At 36.8% G+C, this 8,414-nt stretch overlaps 1 long non-coding RNA gene across 1 annotated transcript; it reads right to left on the reverse strand.

Annotated features, from left to right (window-relative positions):
• Nucleotides 1-5,923: 5,923 nt before the first annotated feature.
• On the reverse strand, nt 5,924-6,988 carry LOC116737214 (uncharacterized). Its single transcript, XR_004342751.1, has 4 exons — nt 6,911-6,988; nt 6,558-6,659; nt 6,052-6,205; nt 5,924-5,973 (listed from the first exon to the last, which is right to left on the reverse strand). It is a non-coding gene; the product is annotated as an uncharacterized LOC116737214 (long non-coding RNA).
• Nucleotides 6,989-8,414: the final 1,426 nt, after the last annotated feature.

The raw sequence follows: 8,414 nt of genomic DNA on the forward strand, positions 1-8,414 counted from the left end.
AAGGTTTACCGCAGGAACAGATCATGTTATTATAGCTGGAGCATTGACAAACACATGCTCCATGCTATCTGTTTTCATTCTAAGCGTATTATTAGTAGCGGTAGATGTCTGCACATCTACAGTAAGACCTGTGTTTTCAAATGTCCTATGTAATGTGGGACAGTGATGTGTAAATAAAGTCTTGGTGTTATGGAGGTCGGTGTCGTTTTATGCTTTTAAATTTAATCTAAACAACTAAACAAAGAAAGTCGCATTGATTAGATTAAGTTCTGCTGGAAACCATTTTTTTTTTAATTGTTGAACTTTTTCCAATCTGCAATCAGGCTGATAGTGTAGCTCACTTCAATTAAGAAGTAATAAAATAAAGCTTCTCTTCCTTTCTTCTGAGACATATAGTTGCTCAGTAGTGTATTGACACCAAATCTTTCTGCTGATTTCTAATAATATTCTCGTTGTTAGATTTGCAAATCTAAAATATAAGTTTACAGGAATATGTACTCTGGTATGCCTAAACAAAATCCAGCACAACCAATTTCCGTTAACAATCACCTCTTTATTGAATAGAGTCCAGCAATCCTGAAAGAAAACCTGCAGTGTGCAAGAGCAGGACAACGAGAAGGAGTAATTGGAGTTCAAATATAGCAACCAGAACTAAATCCAATTAGGAGTCTTTGTCAAGTCAGAGTAGATGTTCTCCATCTACTCTGACTCACCAAGACCACAGAAATACAATCTTCATCAAACCCAACCTCACTATCAAATAGCTCAGCACCTGAGCAAAAATGTATCTCTGGAAATAAGATACTGACTTCTCTTGACCACTCTGCAGAACCCCACTTTAAAAAAAATCACAACCATCTCCTCCAGAGTTTTCACAGTATTTTATTAGACTGAGACAGTCAGAATTCACTGCAGTGGGAGTGGGGGGGACTTTTTTGTTTCCCAATGAGTCATTATATGTTAACCTGAAATTACGCTGTAGTCACCAGGAGTCTTCAAATTAGCAATGGTTTTGAATCAATAACTCCCAATAAAGAATAAGGCAAAGGCAATGCAAAAAAAAATTCCAACAAATTATGGACCTTTCAAAGTGTATTTTAAGATTTCACAGCACAGCACAAATGCTGTCAAACAGACTTGTTATCCCCCACTGGACAGAAATCAAGGCCATCACCTCCAAAATACACAGAGATTTGTCAGAAAAATAACCAGCTTCTACCGGCCCCTCCAATAAATCACTTTAAGCTCCTTTGACACAGCGCTGGCTAGACAGTCCCTAATAAATACTTCCAAGTTAGCACACACTCAGCAAGGGATCTAGGTTGCCTCATGCATATACAGACATCAGACACAATTATACACATAGGCACATGAACGAGCCCCGCCGGCCATTATCCTGTACGGCGTCTCTCCTGATCCCTCAGCCTAAACCAGTCTGCCCTGCCTCCCTACCAACCCAAACACACTCACGTTTTGGGGAGAAACTGAGCCGATAAATCAAAACTGTAACCAACACTGTTGGTGTTTCTCTGTCCCGCTGACCACCGCTGGGTCCCATTAAGGCAGCTTTAGTAAAGTCCAAGGAGGAAACCGGGTAGCCTGGACTCCTTCCTCTTTTTTTTATTTTTTTTATTTTGTTCTTTCCCCCTGCTCCTAACCCCAGCACACAGCACACGGCACAGCACATTTCCCACACACTGTTGGGGTTCACCTCTGACTTCTGACCCCTAAAGAACTCGTAACCAGGGGAGGAGGGAGGAGGAGACCACCCAGTGGAGTTCTTAGGGGGCTCCCTGCGGATGGTATGGGAGAGGGGTGTGGGGTCAGGACTTGAGGGGGACGCCATTATTGCAGGTTAAGGAACGGGGAAAGAGATCAGAGACACCTATTTGTTGATGGTAGGTGGGGAGTGGGAGGGGGTCAGTTTAACAAAGAATGGGGGGAAAACAGAAAGAGGCTTTAAACTTTGCAAATGAGACTTGAGTTCAACAGTGTTTTGGTAAATAACCGGGGGACGGACAAAGGCAGTCTAAGTCCTGTCAGGTTTCACCGCTGCTACCTGAAGGGGTTAAACACGCTTTATTTGACTGAACCTCTATGAAATAAAACGAATCGATTTTCTCGAAGACTGTGTTGTTTTAAATTGATTTTCCAGTCTTCTGATGACATAAAACATGAACTCAGCCACAGTGGAGGCATTCAGGGTGTTAAATGATCTGACAGATTGAGCTTACCTAGAATCTAGAAGCCATTTCAGAAAATAAAAGATTTCACTGAGATGCCAACGTGGACCGGGACTTCAACAGGAAGACTGTTTTCTTTCAGGTATGAGGAATTGCTAAGTATTTGCTCTAAGGTGAACATCCTCACCGGTCTAATGTTTTCCAACATCAATTCTGACCAGCTTTCCTGTACCGGCAAAAGAAGAATAACTGGATTATAAGAAATACTTTTTTATTTCAACAGATTGTCCCTCCTGAGCTCATGATTTCTGATACTCCTCCAGAGATCCTTTTGGCCATTACTCTGATTAGTGCTCTCTTCGTCGAATGGTTGAATGGTAATGCACAACGGCTTTACAGAGGAAAACTGGAAATATTTTCACAAACACCTGGAGTTCCCTTTATTTAAAAAAATTTTGCATTTGCGTCACACTTTCTTGATTGCAGGCAGAGAAAGCACTAAAAAAACAAAGTGAGTTTTTGCAGACATGTACACAAGAAGACAACGGCGCAAATCCCCTCTAATTATTGGGGGGGTGGGGGGGTGGGGGTGGGGGCATAAACAGAAAAATTTCTTAAGACCAATTTTGGGGGGCTTGGCGAAGTTACAGTGAAATGTAACGTAAAATGTGGTTTAAAAAGTTTTTAAACCACATTCAAGCTGCAGGACTAAAATGACTAGTAATGCACATCAAACATGTTTTTCTCAGTAAGCAACTTATTGAGAAATAAAACTAAAATTCTAATTTTGCTTCTATGCAAGTTTTGTTCAGTCTGACTGATCTAATCTCTGCTACACCTTTACAAAACTTTAAGGTTCTAAATACAAAAGCTTTAATGAGTAACTGCTCTTAATAACATTTCTCATAATCATTTATTTATTGTAATAGCTCCCAATACAAGTTATGGGCTGTTTAACTTATAACTTGTTAAGTTGCTTTATTTTTAAGCCTTTTTTTTTTTTTAGTTTTGCCATGTCCTGGATGACTGAGAACCAGCAGGTAGATAGAAATTAATATCTGGGAAGTATTATAACTTAAACATAACATTTAAAGCACCAGGGTTTATATAGAAAAGTATTCAGATTTTATTTTGTGGTTTTAAAGGCTCTACGTTGAAGACAGTGAGAAATAAAGACATAGCTTTCTTTTTTTTTCTACCTGTTCTCGGCTCCCACACACAGAGAGCTGGGTCCACTTGCTCAGCACCTCCCTCCCGTTTCAAACTCTTCTAATGGACTAAAAGTTAAATATGAATTAGATGTTTGTTACCTTTAACAAAAAACGCTTAAATCTATGAAAGCAGTGTAGCAGTTTTGCTAATGAGGCAGCTTATCATGATTCAGCCAAAGTAATGAAATTACGAACTGCAGTCTGATCTTTATTGTTAATGTGTTTCTTCCCACTGAGCAGTAAAAGTAAATAGAAGGCGTTACATGTCTTTTGCTTTAAGGATTTACTTACTGGAGGGGTTTTTATTCGTGCTAACAGCTAACAGCTAGCTCCTGATTCCAAGTACACCTCGCTGCAGCAAACAGAATGGGGCGGGGACGGACAACTGTCCGTCTCATACCTTATATGGAAATGGGGGGGGCGGACCACTGTCAGTCTCATACCTTATATGGAAATGGGACTATTTCATTCCGGAAATGAAGGGGGCGCTAGTGACACTATTTCCTGTACCGATCGTGTTATAATAATTATACTAATAATAACGTATTTTATTTGACAACGCCTTTTAAAACACCCAAGAACACTTTCAACATTAAAAATACAAATTAAATAGTAAAGAAATGGCTACAAAACGTGATATGTCACGTGGTATGTCTGTCACGTGGTAAGACACTTTTTTTATTTTCAAATCTTTATTAAATCTTTATTTAAAATTATATTAGTAACAAACAATCTAGAATAAGCAACAATAAGGAAACATTATGGAGATGTATTCATCTATCCTTACACCCAATCTATCTCAAACAAAAGTAATAAAACATGAATCAAATCAATATTTTGGAGACAAATGTACATTACATTAAGAGCACATTTATCCATCCATTAATTATCATGATTGATCCCTATAGTTGGGTCATGAGGGCTGCTGACCCTGGACAGATCGCCTGTCCATCGCAGATTAAGAAAACAGATATAAACAAATGAAGTTCAAATAATATATTTTGATGTTGTGGATGGTACTCTTAAAATAAATAAGTTAAAATCTAAAATATAATAGCCTCTGGCTTATTAAATAAGAACTAGATGGTAAAGAGGTTTGGTCTGTAAAACATTTAGTCAACAATTTTGGCCAACTTAGTACGTCCATTCACAGCGCACTTTTGTTGCTTATTTGCCAAATATTTTTCTTATTATTCACATTGTGAATATAATTTACAAACAAACCAAAGGACTTTTGAACTTCTCACAAGTGCCATTCTGAAAACTAGAATATTTTTGGTTGCAGGTGACCTGGCTCAGCTGTTATCATTGTTTACCATAATGTCTCATTGGAAACTTTTGCTATAAGGACTCCAGTTCAATCAGTAAACTGATTGGTGTCCCACTATTCCATTTAGAAATTCAATTCTATCAATTGCAATCGATTCATAAAATAAAGACCTTAAATATCCAATTGTTGCAAAACCCAAAGTGATTCATTTAAAACTTTAAATGTAGCTTCAACCTGGAAAGACTCACACAGAAAGTAGGTTTAGAAAGTTTATTTGACAAGAAATAATCTTTGGGGCTCGGACCCCGGCAGTAGACACTGCGCTGGTAACCGCCAGAAAGAATGATCTTTGTTCTATATGAAAACCTTTTTGAATAAAGTCACTGGTTACATAAATTAAACCAATGTGTAAATTCTAACTATAACTGTCTTCATCTCACCTGCTCAGCCAATCACCTGATCAGGTGTCTCCATCCCAGCCTAACGGCGCCGGGCTCATCACCCTTCATAAAGTCCGGCTCAGGATACCTTTAGTCTTATGTTTGTATTATGACTTTGTAACTGAACAATATGTTTCTGTATGTGCTTACTTTATTACAAAAAACCCAACAGTTGATTCTGTTAAAACATAAACAACTTAGCTGTATGTCAGGTTTGTAAAGAAAATTTGTATTGATTCCAGTCATTGTTCAAAAAGTATAGGAAACATTGTATTTACACATATAAAATATTGCAAGTTATTAGCTTTGCTTGCATTTAAAATTTTTAAAACAAGGTTATCCTATTGTTAAATAACGCTGTTACAATATATTTACAATTACTTTATTGGTTCTACTCTCTCCAACAAATTACAGCCACAATGTAACTTTGTGTGGAAACGGCCCATTTCTATGAAAACTAAATAATGTAAATCAACTGAGCTACAACAAAAGGAACATTCAAAAATGTAAATAATATTGAAAGAACACATTATTAAAAAGGATGACTGCACACGTCAAAAGGCAAATATTCTTTAGCAGAAATGATTTAAAATGGCATGTCACAAAAAAAAACGAACAATGTGTGACAACTGAAATGTGTGAAAGACTGAGGAAAGCAACTAATATTCTCCTTGCATTCAGTATTGACAGTCAGTGCAGTGTCCAGGTCGGCCATCACAGTAGTAACCAGGGTACTCTCCTCGTCTTCCATCGCCGGTGAAGCCCACAGTCTTTATATTACCGGTGGCAGGAAGAACACGTTACAACCGCAAAAGGAATCCGGTTTTCTGCCTTGAATGTTTTTGAAAATTTTCCCCAGTTGATCTCACCTGTTAATGAAAAATCGATTTCATGTAGTTGAAATCTAATTTCACATGTTTTAGGTGAAAAAAGTCAAAGGTCCTTACCATCCAGCCAAGCAAAGTGAGTCTTCTTCCTGAAAAGTGGGTCAGACACAACGGCTTCAAAGCACTTGCAGGTCAATGCCAAGGTGAGGTAAGCTGAGTCTCCCTGTGCTGGTATCACCTCCTGGAGAACAGCTTCAAGAACATTCAGAGGCATCTGAAAATAACAAAATAAAAAATCACATTGCACATTATGATCAGTAAAACAGTAGTTAATAATAGCCATTTCACCAAATACTTTGTTACTCTTACTTGTGTAGTTTATTGCAGTTACTTACTAAAACTATATTGAAGTAGTGCTACTCGTCATTAGAGTATCACATCTGGGTACTACACCCAACTATAATGGCTGCTGTTAGTTTATAAAATATATTAGACTTTCCAGAAATTTAACATTGGTGTACAAAACATATTTAAAAAGATTAACCTTTAAAAATAAAAGAAAAACACTAGAAAACTGGTAAGTATGTAAAACATATTTTATATTTTTCAAGTGTAGTTATACATACCGTTATGTTGAACCATAGCAGTTTGTGCTAAATGGCTCTGTAGCTTGTATGAGCAAAGGGGACAGCAATATTTATGTTCATGTTGCAAATAGATACGTGGATCTGTATAATGAAAATAAAAAACAAAGTTTGGGCATAAAATACATTTCTCAATTATACATGTTATCTACTTTTCTATTTTTATCTAATGGTGCCCTGCGGGATAATAATTAGCTATGCTACATGCTAAAATTAGCCTTCCCCTGTATGAATTACGAATTTCACTAGTTTACAGCTGTTAATTATATTTTCAACCTAATCTAGAAAAGCGTATTGATTTACTATGTGAAAAAATGTTAAGAAGATAAAAATACCTTTTGTTGACTTTGTGAGTTTTGCATTGTTGATCGTGTGCCGAACATCAATGGAAGAACCTCTCAAACTTCTTTCTTTCTTTCTTCTTCCTTTCCTCTTAACTCCGCGTCTTAAGGTATTTATACTAGTGATTATGAAAATAGCGCCCCCTTCATTTCCGGAATGCAATAGTCCAATTTCCAAATAAGGTATGGGACTGACGGAAAGGTCCGTCCCCGCCCCTTTCTGTTTGCTGCAGCGAGGTCCTTCTCCCTGATTCGGCGGCTCAGCTGCTGTTGCTCCTCCCACACTTTGGACTGAACCATTGTTCTAAAAATGGTAGGGGGACCTGAAAATTCATTCTTATTTTTTTCTTTCTGAGATAAATGGCAGATTTATTTCGTTCTTTGTTTCTTTTGCATTTTCCTATTGATATTATTTAAATGCAAATGTTTCTTCAATCTTTTTTTTGGGTGGGGGGGGAGGGCAATTCTAGACTTTACCAAGTCTAGAGATTTACGCCTATGCAAGAAGCACTGCGGTTTCTGTTGCATGAGTGTGAAGCAGGCGTGACGTAAATTGTCTCCTGTGCAAGTCGGTAAAGGTCATCTGCATCAGGCTTTCACTTATATTGGGAAAATGTCTTATTTGGATTTCAACAAAATGGAGGAATGAGTGTAAAGAGTCTCCTTATCAATTTACTAATTTTTAAGGCTAAATTTCACCTACATAAATGCAAATTTTTGAAGAAAAAACCAAATTTTTTAGTTTTTTTGATCGAACTTAAACATTATTTATCAACAATTCAATCCTCCACTAATCAAAAAGCAGAATCAACAATACGGGCTTGTAATCAACTTGGAATTTTGGATTATCTTTTATGTTAATGCACTGTGACATCTGGCACACGTATCACAATTTGTGTTATTTCCTTTATACATATTTATATTTATTGTCGTTTTCTTATCTTCTTGCTTTATTTTATGCTCCCCCTGGTAAATTATTGTTATCTTCCTGAGATTTGTTCACAGTACATTTGTATTGTTGTTTATTACAATAAATAAAGTTTAAAAAAAAAAAAAAAAAAGGTCATCTGCATCAAAATAATAATAATAATAATAATAATAATAAATAAATAAATAAGAAAAGCTCATCTGCATCCCACCATGGTCGACAGATATGGTCGATTTTATGACAGCACAGACAGTTTGTGCAGAAAAAGCATTCAGCAAGTATTCCCATTCAAAAGGTGGAGTAAAACACACAACAGACTAAGAAGACTTAATGTTTAACCCCAAACAGAAGGGGAAACAAGCAAGGACAAACCTGTTTAGGAGTTTTGCTGTTATGCATTACTGGATAATGTATGTCTTACAATCAATGACATGAAAAATATGACATACCATTTCTTGGGGAAAAAGCCCTGAAATGTCTTTTATTCTTCTGGATAGTCAGTTGATAAATATGTTTATTATTGCTAGCTGTTGGATTGGTTGATAGTAGTTAGATTAAAACAAGGGTTGC

The sequence above is a fragment of the Xiphophorus hellerii genome, chromosome 18 (genome assembly GCF_003331165.1).
Source record: "Xiphophorus hellerii strain 12219 chromosome 18, Xiphophorus_hellerii-4.1, whole genome shotgun sequence".
NCBI lineage: Eukaryota > Metazoa > Chordata > Actinopteri > Cyprinodontiformes > Poeciliidae > Xiphophorus > Xiphophorus hellerii.